The 16,258-nt window shown below is 38.1% G+C and overlaps 1 protein-coding gene across 3 annotated transcripts in view; it reads left to right on the top strand.

Moving 5' to 3' along the window:
• The first annotated feature begins 9,375 nt into the window (after positions 1-9,375).
• LOC129732254 (uncharacterized) overlaps positions 9,376-16,258 on the top strand; it is a 38,554-nt gene continuing 31,671 nt past the window's right edge. For 2 of the 3 annotated variants that reach the window (XM_055692976.1, XM_055692961.1), the window contains exon 1: positions 9,376-9,548. The gene's annotated coding sequence lies outside the window, so the exon portion shown is untranslated. Of the gene's footprint in view, positions 10,035-16,258 lie in introns of all 3 variants that reach the window. The other variant, XM_055692966.1, reaches the window with a different exon arrangement.

The raw sequence follows: 16,258 nt of genomic DNA, 5'->3' as shown, positions 1-16,258 counted from the left end.
TAACCCGCAAAGTCGAAAAAATACGAAAAACGAAACATAACGCACCCCAGCGATCATTTAGTTTGTTCGAGTAGCTCGAAATCCGCAATGTCATCCCAGCATTTTGAATGTTTTCAGTTCAGTGTCTTCGAGGAACATTTTTCTGGCTTCTCAAGGTCTCCTCTAGTCCCACTATAATTAAGGCGATTAACAAATAGCCAACATATTTGTCATCCTGGTGGCTGATGGTTGCAAACCAAGTAGTTGAACCTACGGTTATGGTCTTTCAGAATTCCCCCCTTTGCTGGTCGGTTTCCTTGAAGCCAAAAACGACAAACCTGTTCATATTCTTCTTCAGAAAAGCCACAAAAATGAATTGAGAATTGTCATAAAAAATCTTTGTTTTGTTTATTCCCTAACACTAGCAAAACGCTTATATGGAAATAGCTAAAAATGAGGTATCCAATAAAAATATGACATTTTACCCACCTATTGGCAGCGTACAAAGGGTTTTAGAACGATCTATTTCTTGTTCCAAAAAGTGACAAAAATAGACCAAAACGTATACCAGTTTCAATTTTTTTCAATTCAGATCTGGTATAAAACAAAATTTACACCACCGGTGCAGCAGTGAATTTGAGTTTGTTCCGAAAAAATAGAACAAAACAACGATTTGGACCCCCACTGAAGATGCCCTAAGAGGTCCAAACAATACTGATAGGTGATTTTTCAAAGAAATAAACCAAGGAACCCAGATAAAATATTTTTTTTTAACGGAAGTGTTACCAGATAGATTGTTTTTGTATTTTAAAACTAAATTTGTATTTTTCGGCAAGAGCAGCCAAATTAATTTTTAATTTTATACTGTCATCGTGTTCCTCGAAAATTTTTACGTAAAAACACTTATATGGGCCAATATTAAAAAATTTTTCAAGAAAACAGCTTACAAGTTTTCTTACATTTTATAGACGCAGGACGTCCGAAAAATACTGCTAGATGATTTAAGGAGAAAATAAACCAAGGAATCTGGATAACATATTATTTTTGACCGGAAGTCAAAAGCTAAGAATTAAATTTGCATCATGGTGTCTTCAGAGGTGTGATAAAAGGCCCGATAGGCCCGGCTTTTTGTTGTGGTACCTTGAAGGAAAACTTATTGATTGCTGTGACAACCTATCGCATAGCTTTGTACGCTGAACGAACAACGGTACAACTTTATATCCCCTGAAGAAGGCCAAGTTCAAAGACCGTAACGTCGGACATGAACAACCAGTAGCGTTTTGATTCACCGTTAAGACTGTAAAAGCCAAATTTCCTTTGGAATTTATATATTCCGTCAATCAAATGTAAACTACATTTCATTACAGATGTTACTTATAATGTTTAAAATGTTCCTCTTACATGCTAAAAATAATTTCTAGTGTCTCTCAGACAATTTTTAATTTGTTGTTTCGACATTATTATGTCAAGGATTTCGCAATGCAGACTATACTGACGTATCATGGTTCATGCGACCTTTTTTGCATTTGTGTTTAGAACTGTTTTTCAGAGTCATTCCTGCGAGTGTTCGATTGGAGGCCCTCAACGCTACAGCAGATTTTAAGGAAGGTAACGGACCTATACCCAACAAAGACAGCAGGTCTGATGTCAATTCGAAGTTGTGAAGCGGTGCATTTCAATTATAATTTTTTTTCAACTCTCTTTTTAATTGGTAACATTGAAAAAAAGCGTCGATTAATTGACCTGAAGTCATTCGGAAATAATGTTGAAGGTTACTGAATCACAATTGTAGATAGAGAACTTTTTCACCGTCAAAACAAAATGGCGTGGGTGAAACTGAATTTTGCTCAATAAAAATGTTGTTCAAAATTTTAATTAGAGACCAAACTTATTTTTACTGCCTCAATTGAAAAGATGTGGTCATTCCTAAAAGAACGGTTGGTTTTACGATTTTGAGGGCCTGGAATTGATCAGATTATGCCTTTTCATCGGGTGCAGCACAGCTTGATATTTGGTAAAAAACCAATTTTCTTCAGCTGCGTGCCCGCCAACTCCTACACTTCTGTAGCAAGACATTCCATTACAGCTGGCAAAGCAACAGGTACTCCAGCACCAATGCGCTTAATTTCCATTACGCAGCAGGCGATGAATTCGACTTACCGCGAATCAAGGCCCAGCATGATATGAACGAGATTTTGTCTATCCCTTGACTCTGCCTCCTTTGCCACGACACAACAAGACAATGTAATTTGTACACTCGATTATACGTAATAGCGATGTGACGATGAACAAAACTTAAATGACATGATGAAAAATGTGATTGTTTTGAATAGCTACGGAGAAGACTAACGCAAAAAACAGGTGGCGCGGCGGACTGCGTTCTGCACTGTTTGTTGGTATACAGACGATTGATGTGCGAGAAGTATATGAGTTTTTGTCAACTGTATGATACACTGTTGTATGAACTGTTGAGATAGCGCCGAAGACAAGCGACAAAGTAGCCAAGTCCAGACTTCCGTTCGTTTGCTGTTGCCATGAAAGCTAGCCACACAGCGTACTGTGTCTGAGGAAACTAAAGCTGTTATGAAATACACAGGCTTCACATTAGAAATCTGTGGTTGAGTCATTTAGTAATCTGTAATACAGAATAAACCACCAGCGTGATGCAATGCCGTAACTAATAGAAATACTTTAATAATAAAGTTGAAAGAAATTTTAAGAAAACGGAAATCATCCAGCGTCATATGCAAATGGCAATGGCCAGAAAATTAACAGACTTGCTGGCTGCCACTATCGTGATAACTTTAATTCAATGGTCTGCATGACGGTGCTTCCCACGCAGACGGGAGATCCAAAATCCAGCAGTATGAAAGGTGCTGGTCCGTCCGCTATGAAAGGGGCTGCAATGAAATGAACGGGTGCTTAAGCGAAAACCATACAAATATATTATATTTGAAATCGTAGCCTGCTATGCTACAAGCGAAGCTGCGACAAGGTCGCTTCACTTTCCAGTAAATCATCCTCTTGCCTAAGTTATCAGAGAGACAATGAAGATTAAATTTGTACACGCAAGCTTTCATACGTGACTTCCGAGAGTTATACTCAGGCGAGCAAAGTAACAGCTACAATACTAAATAGTTTAGAAAGTCAAAAACTCTGATTGGTCTTAATATGCGTTCAACAACGCTCTACACATTTTCAATATTTAACGTCACAAAGCCACAATATTTCGGTGGATGCACAGCTAATTTCCAAACGACTGCGGCAAGAATGGAGGAAATCCGTTAAAAATTGACTAAGTTAAAAGCATTTGAAGGTCGACGTTTTCGGTTTTTCAATTTGTACCCCAATAATGTTGCCGTAAGACGTAATTATACGTCAAAAAGTAACGCAGAATTTTGGTTTGTATTTTTCCCAGAAATATTCAATTGTATATAGTTATAACCCAGGATGTAAATTGTCACTCACGCCGTGAGAGCACATTTATGAAAATTATCGCGATTATTGATTTGCAAGAATGTGCTTTCACAGCTCCGGTGTTTGAGTACGAGCAATACTCTCTTCGACAAAATTGTAGTACTACTTGAAAGCTTCAAGTTCGTCGGTCATACAAAGTTGTTCAGAATTGCGCTTATTGAATGAGCTGTCGGCTTGTAAAAAATTGAGCGCGAGTGATAACATTAATACAGGGGTACTTCAAAAGTTCAAACCGGAAAAAAAGAAAGATTAATCTTATAGCTTTTCAACCATTTTAGTGAATTTTGATGATAAACCCGATGAGAGAATGAGGAGTTATATGAACTCTTGGAAAACACGTGTAATGAGTGCTCATGACACGTCATCAGGATCGTCATCGGGGATGAAAATGCGCAGGTCGGGGAGGAGAACTTCTTCCGCCCCCTGATTGATAGAGAAAGCTTCCACTCTACTACGAACGACAACGGCCTGAAGCTTGTAAATTTGGGTGCAGCCAGAGGTATGGCTATCTGTAGCACATTGTCATTGTTCATTGTCTCGCAAGAGAGAGAGATTTTAGATAAAAATCGTTTGTCGCTCTCTTCTTGCATAAGCGTTGATTTGCTCTTTAGTGTGAGAGCAGTTGTTTTCGTAGTGCAAGATGTTCTCCTGCACTCTAGAGGTTTTTTGAGGAAAAAAGACAAGCATGCCTGTCATGTGCAACGAGAGGAAGAAGAACCTGATACGGATAGTGGGGGACGCTCCACTACGGACCAATTGTTCACCCTGCGACAGATCCTCGATCAATTTCGAGAATTCAATTTGCAAACTCACCATCTGTTCTTAGACTTAAGAGCAACGTACGATACAGTTAAGAGAAATGAGTTATGGCGAATTATATTCGAACAGGGTTTCCCAACAAAACTAATTAGGCTGGTAACTGCCACCCTTGAAGGCTCTACATCATGCGTCGGGATATCCAGTGAATTATCGGACTCCTTCGTGGCGTTAGATGGTTTGAAGCAGGGAGACGGGCTGTCAAACTTATTGTTCAACATCGCATTGGAGGGTGCTATAGAGAGGGCCGGCGTGCAAAGAAGCGGCACAATCATTACGAAGTCTCACATGCTTCTAGGTTTTGCGTATGATATCGACAACATTGGTATCATCCGTAGAGCAGTGCCTACGGCCCTCTCAGCAGGAAAGCTGCGAGAATAGGGCTCATCATTAACTCTGCCAAAACAAAATACATGGTGGCTGGTAGAGAGCGTAGTAGTCCGACGGATGTTGGTGCTGAGGTGGTGTTAGATGGGGAAACTTTTGAAGCAGGTTAGCCGTGAGATAAAAAATCTGAAAAAGCGGCTGCAAACAGGGCCTTCTACGGATTACGTAACCAGCTGGGTTCCCGCAGTCTGCAAACCCGTACTAAACTTGCACTTTACAAAACACTAATTCTTCCCGTAGCCCTCTACGGCTATGGAACATGTACGTTGAAAAAGGCCGATTGACGAGCTCTTGATGATTTTAAGCACAGGATTTTGCGTTCAATCCCTTGGTGGCAAACTAGAAAATGGTGTTTGGCGCAGACGCATGAACCATGAAGTATACCAGGTGTACAAATCGGCGGATATAGTTAGGCGGATAAAACGCGGCAGGTTGCAGTGGACTGTGCATGTAGGTAGAACGCCGGAAGAACGACCAGCGAAGACTATATTAAGCCGAAATCCCGATAGAATCCGTCGACTTCGAGGTAGGATCCGCACTTGTTGGATATGTGCTGTCGATAAGGACGGCCGCGGAATAGGTGTTAGGGGAGATTAGAGGGTAGCAGCTCAAGACCGAGTGACATGGCGGCGTAATCTGGATTCGGCATTGGATCGATAATCGGTCTGCAGCCGTGAAAGTAAGTAAGTAAGCCATTATCATTTTTTCAGAGACTCAAATTAGTTTCCTCGTAAACATAACTTAAAAGCAACGAAACCGGCGAGCAGTTTTTATACGACACTCTTACGTTAGTTGACGCGTGTCCCTAATGGCTAGGGGCACCAAAATTCATAAAAATGGTTGAATAGTTATAATCTTTAATTTTTTTCCGGTTTGAGCTTTTGGAACAAGTTAAGTAAAGCGGGCAGTTTGCGAGGATGCGCAAATGAACGGGAATAGAAGTTGTGACTTTAGGCTTAGAAATTTTTTTCCCTCGTCCAGACGGGACTCGAACCCGCAATCTCCGTTGTCTCCGGCAAGGTGTTTAAGCCAATTAAACTACTGGGAAAGGTATAACTAGTTCTAAACCAAAGTCGAATCACTACTATTGTGTTCCCGTATCTCAGCACGCCACGATGGGGTAGAGGGTGAGTAGAGGGTGATACATTGCATACATTGCCCGCTATACTAAACTTAAAATGTAAGACTTTTGGAATGAACTTTTTTTCTTTTTGTCGGCCAGTGTAATTTACATCCTTGGTTATAACTTCAACATTATTTCAATAAGATTTAATTTTGAAGTTATATTTTTTCCTCCATCAAATTAGTTAGTTTCTGGTTCTATTCGCCGACGTTTTCGACGGAACGATAAATAATTTTAGTATGTATTCCGAGCAGTTTGAAAAATTCGGACCAAAATTTTATCCGGACACCACTCCTGAAAATCTGGAAGAAATCCGTACGGGGTATGCTTTACCATGAATAATGGAAACCGCAAATAATATATTCATGCTTAAATCAGCTAAGTCAAAAACGACATTTATTGCTTTTTCAGTTAGTAATGCTGGAATAGTTGCTTTGGACATTTGAAAAAAAAAATACAATCGTTGTTGTTGTTGTTTGTGAAATGCATTCTGTTACAGAATTTCTGTCACTTTATTGAATACAAACATTGCATACAATATGATAGTGTTGTCTTTTCATTGTTTGGAAGCTTTCGTGATCAAAATTTGTATATTTCGTTTCAAAATGCCAAGCAAGACTCAAATTCCGCTCAGTATTCGAAAACTATAACTATAATAATAGACCTTCACAAATCCGGTAAAAATAACCGTCGAGTCGCAGATATTATACGATTACAAATGATACGATTGCTGAAATTGTGCTGAAGTTTATAAAGAGTAATTCTTTAATACCACTAAAATGGTCAGGCGGTCCGTCAAAGACAAGTTACCGGATTGATTGGGATAAAGTACGAATTGAAAAACAAGGTTCAAGTCTGGCAGCTACAAAAATATCAAAAAATATATATAATTATCAAAAACATATTGAGGGTAAGTTTTTTCAATGCGCAATCATTTTCATCAACAAGGTATTAAGTTAGTTAGAGTAGCACTTAAGAGGCCTTAGTTATCAGCGGAAAATATCCAGAGACAGCTAGCCTAGGCACAAGATCACATTCCATGGGAAAACAATCATTTGGTACAAAGATCAAAATAAGGTTATTTGGGTCTAATAGTATCACAAAAAACTAACTCAGCTTGCTTCTATTATTTACTCGGTATGTAGTATGCAAGCATGCAAAAACTGAAGATGAGCCGCAGATACACATTTCAACAAGATGACTATCAAAAGTATACATAAAAAATTACAATTAGCTGTGAAATCTGTCGAGTAAAAAAGCTCAAAATCAGAAAGCGAGCGCAACCCTGTGTTATCAAATAAACATATGAAGATAAAACGGTACACAGATATCGCGTATATCGCGATACGCGATGGAAACACGGTGTAAAACGAATATCGATTGATATTTTATGAAATAAACTATCATTAATACAAGTTAGTCAACTCGCGATGTTAGTAAAATTGTAGATTGTCTGTGAACCTAGAAGTTGATACGTTTCGTTTTACCTTCCGCCTCAAAGGCTGGCACGTCACAGATCGGATCGGGCGCTCGTTGCTCGATTGATTGGCGCTTTTGGTATCGTGCCCACACGGGCATGGGCGGTCCGGTACTTGAAACGATTGTGTGGGTATTCGTTATCAGTGCAGGACCTTTTTGTTGATAATTATTTTTCAATGCCGCTGGTGCTGACCAAACTTACTTACCAGTTGCAGACGAAGTGCGCGTCGTTTAGCTTGTGGCGTTATGTGTTTTGGTGATAAATTAGAATGAATATGTTTACGATTAAGAGAGGGTTATTGTGACGAAATTAAGCAGAGATTGATTAGAGTTGGTGAAGTTTTGTGGAACATCTGAACGCATTTTCAAGGTAATGAGAATGGACAAAAACTCACAGCCGGTGGAGAAATCGGAAGAAGATCCACCATCACAATCAAAGGTAAAAATCAAATAGAAAATTGAACAATTCAACCATTATTTGTGGACCACATTAAAAAAAAAACAAATCATTAGTAATACAACACTAAAGAGTTACTTATACCAGAACAGCTTTCGCGTGATACTAAACTGATTGATAACAAGCGAATGAATCACTCGAACGGGTATTTTCAACGCTGTGTGTCTTATTGTTATATTCATCTGATATTTTCCGACTTCTTAAGCTCCTGCAAATATTATTTTGCGTTCGTACACTTGATTCACAAACTGTTGTATGATTGTTTCATACTCTCCCATATTGTTGTCACGAAGATGCAGTGCAGCACATACCTACATACCATAAATTAACACAGCAGATGGTATCGAGCAACGTGATTGCATAAGCGTCAGGCGTATTAATGCAGCTGGAACTTGAGAAATCAAATTTGTGCATGCATCACTAACCAGAATTGGAACGGATAAGATACCGGATTTTATGAATCAAAAATTGTAGAACGCAGGATAGACGAGTCATGAGTATATTTTTATAATACCGGAACGGTTTTATAATAGATCAAGCCTTATCGCCTTACGTCACATTACAACAAAAAGGTACTAATTCACGGTTAACCAGTGCAGTAACTTTCTGTCTCTCGCTCTTCCTCGTGTGCATATAAACCAGACTTATGCTGTGCGTGAATCATGGAATCTACTTCTCGTTTCAAGTTGCACCCATTAACCGGTCAGAGAATCGTTTGATGAAACCGTGAATAAAGACGCATATTGTGCTGTTTCCAGCTGTTTGATTGCTTGGAATTTATGCCGAGAACGGAAGGGCAGAGCACCAAGGAAGAGCGTTTTTAATTAACTGGAACTTGTCGGCGAGAGGCGATTTTAATGTAGTGAAGTTTATAAAACAGTTTCGAATACCACGGGTGGTTAAAAGAAGTATTTTGAAAGCGAGAAAGATGACTAGTAGTTTGGAGTATAAATTAGTTTATCAGTTGCCAAAGACTAAAGCGATGGTTCACAACTGATTGTTAAGTGATATAGGCACTTGTCCTGAGATCTGCTCCCGTTATTGATAGAGGTAATATCTGGATGCGTTAATTTTCACTAACCATTCGAAGTCTCAAGGCACTGAAATGTTCTGAGAAGGCAAACCAGACGACATCACTACTTTGATAGATGAGTCCAAATTTGATCATTTTATTAAACAACAATAAGTCGTGACGAATGTTACTTATTCACTTTAATACTAAGTAATCGAACAAAGTTTATTTACTGAGATACAAATTTCATACATAATTAATCAACTCACGCTCAATCTGATTAGTGTAGATTTGTTATGTTCAAAACAAATGATGATTATTATCACAACCCGTCTAGTACATCGAATTAACCCGTTCTTCGCATTGTTAATGCAGTTAATTCCCTTCCGATGGCAGGGCAGTTATCGCTAATGGCATGCATTAGCCCGACGTTGGCCGGCTTCCAAAGGGTTCTATACTGTTAGCTGGCCGGTCTGCACTCATATCTGTAGTGTGTATTCACATACGAGCGTTTAGTCGTGAACGAAATTGAAAACAGTAAATTTATTAAATTCTCTTGATTGACGCCTGGCTTGCAGAACTGCTCGTAAGATGACGATGCTGTCGGTTTGCTGTTGCTGCCCCGTCCGTCGGATGCACGGAATGGGTCACGCCTGTCAGTCGGCGTCGGACAATTTGCGAGTGAAGATGGGTCCAAATCGGAATCGGTTGCGACAAGTGTTCTCCGGTCCGGTCGAAAGCTGTTGGTGGATAAGTGAATTATCCAAAACGTGCAAACTTGTTAGATGTTACTAATTAGTGCAGTGCTCGCTGAGAAAGTAATGGAAATTGAATCTAAATCATGCATTAGTTGTCCATAAAAATTGAAAAACAAATATAATAATGTGATAAAACGAAAAGATATAAGAAATATAAATTGTAATAATAGAATGTTATACAGTGACAATCGAATACCAATCAATTTTTTACGGATTCATAATACGCTAACTGTGAAACATACAGGCCTTTATACACCAAAACCCCCACTATGAGTCTCTATGATTCATACCGTGTATCATTTATTTGCTTTAAATTGGTTGATTAATTACGGCGAGATGTATTCATTTTTAATCCTACGCAACCAAGAACTGTCCGGCAAGAGACGAGCCAGAGTGGAAATTCTGAGAGCTGCCCTTTGAGCTCCGGCTGAGTCCGCTTGATTGAGCCAATTAGTGTCGGAGCTGTTGGGTGCTAGCGATCGAGCGGTGCTCTTTCTGGGAACGACCCGAAGCGAACGACGGGCAAATGAATGAAATGCATTTATCGTAAGTTTCGCAACGAGAACTGAGGCGGCATGGGACAATTCTTCTGCTTCTTCACTGGTTGTCACTAGTGTTGTGACAGAGTAGAGTGTAAATTTAATCATAATTTTTTTCGATAGAACAGTCTTCAAATTACTGCCTGTAGATTCGTATTCGTAACAGTCTGATGGTGTAAAACCGCCGATTTCAGAATTGAAATATGTTTCCCGAAAACATTACCTTTTTTGTTAGACTGCTATTCTATTAGAATGGTGTGTTAGAGAGTTCGGTTTTTCACAAATCAATCTTTGAAGTACAACATTCTAAGAAATTCGATGTTGTGACATAAATGATCTATTATAAAATCTAACATACATTTTATAGATTAAACATGTCTTTAGAAGCGAAGATTTTTCTCAAAATAGTAAAACATAGTGTTCCTTTTACCTTAAAAATGGCTTTATTCGATATTTTTCATTTTTAAATATATATAACTTTTGAACCAGGTGGTCGATTTTAGATCTTTTTGGATAGATTTAAAGGTTATTACTTCTAGGAGAAAATATACCGAAAAATAAAATATGTGTGCTTGTGAATGCAAAACATAAAATTATTTTAATGTTTTCAAATAAAATTTAAAAAAACTAAAATATCTTTGAAAATTTCTCCATATATGAAGTGGAATGGGCCCTTTAAATTAAGCCCTAGATACTTTTAATGTTAACTTCAAAAAGAAAGACAAACATATGAAAAAGGCATATATTTTGATAAAAACATCAATAACTAGGAATAGAATTGAATTATATTCGATATTCGACTGCAAATTGTTTGTCCTAAAACCTCTAAAAGACGTTCGAAGACAGTTTTGTTGTGAAGACTGAAATCGAAAAATTAGAGCAAAAGAAGTTTAGATATCTATTTAGATATATATTTAGTTTTTAGATTGTACTAATTTGAAATAATTTTCAAATAGCCGCTTTATCATATGAAAAAACTATGAAAAAGAAAGTTTTTCTCTAGAATGTTGCTATCGAGCTCCAAATACAAATTTGCAGTTACACTCTTGTGGTATCTGCTGAACAATTTGTTTATCATTTTTCCAAGCCGCAACACGACACGAAACGTTTTATATTTTTGCGTGTGTGAGAGCTCCATTGGTTCGGCTCCGCTAGATATCAACACAAAATGAGTTCCGTTTTCGTACATCATATTGCGAATCTGGGACGAATTGTCAGAACTTCAAATGAAGGTGGAGCTAGTTAAAAGATAGCCCCAAAATAGGCTTGGTATACAGTTGAAAAGAAAAGGGGGTCAAGAAATTTCGCCTTTTTTACCAAGCGAAGTTTTGACAGCTGAGAATGATTCACAGTAAGCTTATCTGTCGTCAGTAAACGCGATTCCACTTGGTTGCCGCCTTTTTTTCTTGCAAGCCAAAACATCTTAGGACTGAGGGACGATCAGATGAGCAAAGATTTTAAAGATTCTTTCTGCACCTGAATGATACCACTGCTCATTATTCCGTACCAACACAAGTGACATTTCGCTTCACAGCCGTATTCACATCAGAAGCATTTTATTGTCACTTTCAGTTTACGATATTTTTTTGGTTGCGGAAAATTCATTTCCGGAATCGGTAGGTACCTGAATTTTACATTGAGATAGGAAAAGAAATTTCTTTTCAACTGCATACCTTGCTATAAACATCTGGAACGGAAAGCAAGCTCGTGGTAGGATAGTCATTGCTTTTCCGATTGATTGTTAGTTAATTTTTTCACTGACTTTGAAAGATATGCCAACTATCATACCAAAAGTTCAGGGAAAACTTCATCGATTGAGACATTAGTGTTCAAGATCTGTTTAGCAAAAGTAACATTGCATGCATTCAAAACGGAGCTTAGCAAGTACATTGCTACACTAGTTTTAGCATTATTTATATGAATTAAGGTGCCGCCACACGGACGCTAATTCCCTTAGTTTCTAAGTCTTAGTTGATTGTAAAAAGCATTTTTTCATCACTGAATAGTAGGCTATGAACTATTCGGGCATGACGGAGTAGTTCAGGGTCTCTATGTTATAGCTTTTGACAGTAAAATCTCTCGTTATGATGAAAAAAATGCTTTTTACAATCAACTATGACTTAGAAACTAAGGGAATTAGCGTCCGTGTGGCGGCACCTTTAGTCTCGATTTATATAGGTACGCAGGTTGCATTACAGGAGTTGAGAAATAATGTCAGTCTTTGGGTAAAGTATTGCAAATTCACAGCATTCTTCTGTATTTGTATGTGAAAGAACATACATCGTAGTCCATACTGTAAGGGGCCGCACACGCCCCCCCCCCGTGGACAACTAACCCTCCCCCCAAAAGTTGTCCACGTGGATTGTGGATGATCCCTAAAAAAAGAAATGCTTTCCATTTTTTTTTTACAAATTGGTGTGGAATCTGTAAGGGAAAATACTTAAATGACGTAGCATTTTTTTCATGATTTTTAAGCCCCCCCTCCCCCCTCGTAACATTTGTCACAAAACCTAAACCCCCCCTTAAAAAAAGTAGCATTCGAGAGTATTATTTAAGTTAAAAATACGACAAATTGTAAGCCTACCAGCGCCACAAAGCGAGTAAATTTCACACTGAATTGGTCACCATACAGTAGCCTTTGATCTTCTGAACAATTTTGCTGAAAACCGCAACTTTCTAGGTTGTCAAAAACACGAGATATCCGCCTATTCCAGGTGATTCATATCTTTTCGGGGGTCTGCAATATTCAAACCGGGTGTTGCTATACTCAGTAAAGCGATTCCAAACTTATGGCAGGTAGTGTATCCAGAAAGAGGCAGTCGTCTACGCGTTTCTGAACACGCCCTGAACAACCCGAGGGTTGCCTTTATGGTCGTCTTATTGACCAGGTATGCACGAAGGCACGCACTGTGAAAGTCAGCAATCGCGTCATGTTTCCTCTAACTGCCTCAATACCAAAGTGCGATGTCTTTCATCCGCGAATGTTAAGAGATTAGCTCTACCCGTCGCCTGCCGCGTCGTGTAATGGTCTACGCTGTAGCAGACCAGCTGTTGATCGATATTAGTGTAGCCATGGCCGAATTTAGGGGAGGGGGTCCAAGGGGGTTATGGCCCCCGGCCTCAGCACTTTGGGGGCTCCCTAAAGTTCACTTCTCGTGGCTCAGAACTAAACATGAAATATTAAAAAATCCAAAAACTTCCTTGTAACTTCAAAATAATTGAAATTTGGATGAAGCTAACACAATCTTTCTATAAACTTCCTCTAATTTAAATTTTTGTATGACATAAGTATATATATATATATATATATATATATATATATATATATATATATATATATATATATATATATATATATATATATATATATATATATATATATATATATATATATATATATATATATATATATATATACATATATATATATATATATATATATATATATATATATATATATATATATATATATATATATATAAATATATATATATATATATATATATATATATATATATATATATATATATATATATATATATATATTTATTCCTGTATTACATTTTAGACAGCTGAAAAAGGGACTGCTAGCAGGTACTTGGCTCTCGGGCCCCCATCATCCTAAATCCGGCCCTGAGGTTAGCTATCGTCTACCGGCCTATCGTCCGCGTGGTTGCCATCTCGAACTTATACCCAATTACCGTTTCCGGAAAGGATGTGGTAGAGGTCCCATACAATGCAATGTCTGACAACGATTCACAGGTTGCTTGGTATAGCAGCTGTACAGCGGCACAGCAATAGTTTAGAGTTAATTGTATCACCCTCACGCCTGCGGATCTCGTTCAGGTTTTTAAGCTGGGGAGTCACCTCTGGGGCGAGTGCCCAATTGAGTCTAGGTAGCGCGTACAGAAGCAATGATTTTTAGACAGATTCGACATGTTTTTATATTGTTGATTGCGGCAAATTTTCTCGCAAAAAATTCTTGTAGAAATGCGCGGGTACCTACGTCCAATCGCGGTAACATCTTCTACAAAAAGTGCGGAAATTGGATTTGAGCACTTTTTGTAGAAGACACCAACTTGATTGATTATACCCACGCATTTCTACGGCGTTTTTCATGCATCTTGCGAGGTAAATTCTCCTGCAATCGACAATATATTAGTTTTTTTTTTGGTTTTGAAGGCAGAAAAAACAGGTTTTTACATATTTTTTTTGGGCGTACGGTGAAAGTAAATTTATTTCTGATTATTGTACATTAAAGAGTAGTAATTGAACTATATTCTGTAAAATATGGGTTGAAAAATATTGAAAATTGACCGAATGGTAGCAATTCTTCGCAGGCGCCTCAGAAAAAATACTTTTTGCGGTGCACGTCATACCTCAGCACTGGATCATCTGAAATGAAATAACCAAAGTTTTTCCTTTAATTTTTATGTCCCTCTAGGTATCTCTGTCGAGTTTTTCCATTTTTTTTTAATTTTTGAACTTTTTACAAGACTTGAAAGTGAAAATACCGATCTTTGGCCTAAATTCATGACTATTGTTGTTAATAATAAAAAAAATAAAATCAAAAACGAAAAAATCTCAACAGGGTTACCTCATAAATTATGTAAGGAAATACTGTAAAAAATTTGAGAACGATCGGTTGAATAGATTTTGAGATACAGAGTGCACCGAATCAAAAAACATCGATTTGAGAAAAACGCGTTTAAAGTTTTTCGTAGCGAAAAGACCCCGATAAAACTTAGTAAGCTATTTATTTTTTATTTTACTCGCATAGAATCATCAATGCCGGGACCATAGAGTATAGAACTTTCGTCAAGAATGCAATAAAAAAAATCACTTTTTTTGAACCCTCAAAACCCTTCCCCCCCTTAAAAATCTGGGGAGGAAATTTGTTCCTTTTAAATGCTTTTAAATTGGTTTGTTTTCAACTGATTGCCTTTTATTCTTGCAGCAATCGATTGGAAAATTATACACGCATCTGCCAAATGCTGAAAAATATTGAAAATTGTCAAGTCTTCTTGAAACGAAAATTACGTCCTCTGATTTGTCGCTTGCTGGATTTCTCTAGAAAGGTCGACAAAATTGTATGCCTATAGTATAGTATACCTAACAAATCACTTGTCGGTTGGTCACATATCTCAGTAGCAGCGCGGTAGCAGCAAACGTTTCGATTTGCCGGTTGAGGGCTTCGCCCTTCTTCCCCGCGATAAAGCTTTGCCTTATTTTGGCATCAAAACAAGCAAGCATCCTGTGCTTAATCCTAGCTATAGCTGTGTCCATTTAGAATTTGGAATAATAAAATCTTTTGTATCGGTAACGAATTGACGTATGAATAAGGTTAATACATCAAAACAAAGGTAAATTCACTGTAATTAAGAAAAAAAAAAAATCAATACAAATCCTTTCTCTTTGTTTCAAATGAAAATTTACACTTGCTTCTTAATGCTGGGAGCATCAAACGCTGCACACCTCTAACGTCGACATCCTTGGCACATTTGTTACACATTTTGGTCATCTGAGTTGCGTCCAGAGCCGTTTTTTTCCACTTTTCTTAAGCTTCTGCTTCATTATTGCCCAAAATCTCTCGATGGGCCGGAACTGCGGGCAGTAGGGTGGATTTATGTACCACTGAATGACTTCCCGGCTGTGGTAGCAACTCGCCAAATCTGGCCAAAACCTCACGAAACCCTAATAAGTTTTAATAAAAGGTAGTGCACTGCTTCGAGTTCTTCGTGTTATACGTCACGAACACTTCAGTCTTTGCTCCGTAGCTGCATATCCCTTGCCAAATCATCAGTTTTTTTTTATACTACAGATAGTGGGCGCCTCGGTAAACAAAACGCTGAAAAATAATTCTTGCAGCAGTCACTTGCCGTGCCGCTGCAACACAATAAGTGATTCTAACTGGACAGAACTTTATCCGAATCTTCGGTGTTCGTCAAATTTACTAATAGCGAATTTCTTTATTCCACTAACCCACCTAGTTTTGACCTGGAGCCAACCTAACTGCTATCAAAACCCTTCTATATTCGCTTGATTTTGACCTAGAGCACCGTTAAGTTTGTCAGTATCAGGCGACCACCGCATGGGCTAAGTTCGTAAACAAATATCTGGCATCTCTCTCTTACTTGCGTCGTAAATCGGAATGTCGTTTCTTTTGGATGTGGGACACTAGTAAGGTGGCATGCTGTGGAAAGTGTAACGAAAATGTGCCCTCTTAAATTT

Source organism: Wyeomyia smithii, chromosome 1 (assembly GCF_029784165.1).
Source record: "Wyeomyia smithii strain HCP4-BCI-WySm-NY-G18 chromosome 1, ASM2978416v1, whole genome shotgun sequence".
NCBI lineage: Eukaryota > Metazoa > Arthropoda > Insecta > Diptera > Culicidae > Wyeomyia > Wyeomyia smithii.
This window is presented reverse-complemented; position numbering and strand designations above follow the sequence as displayed.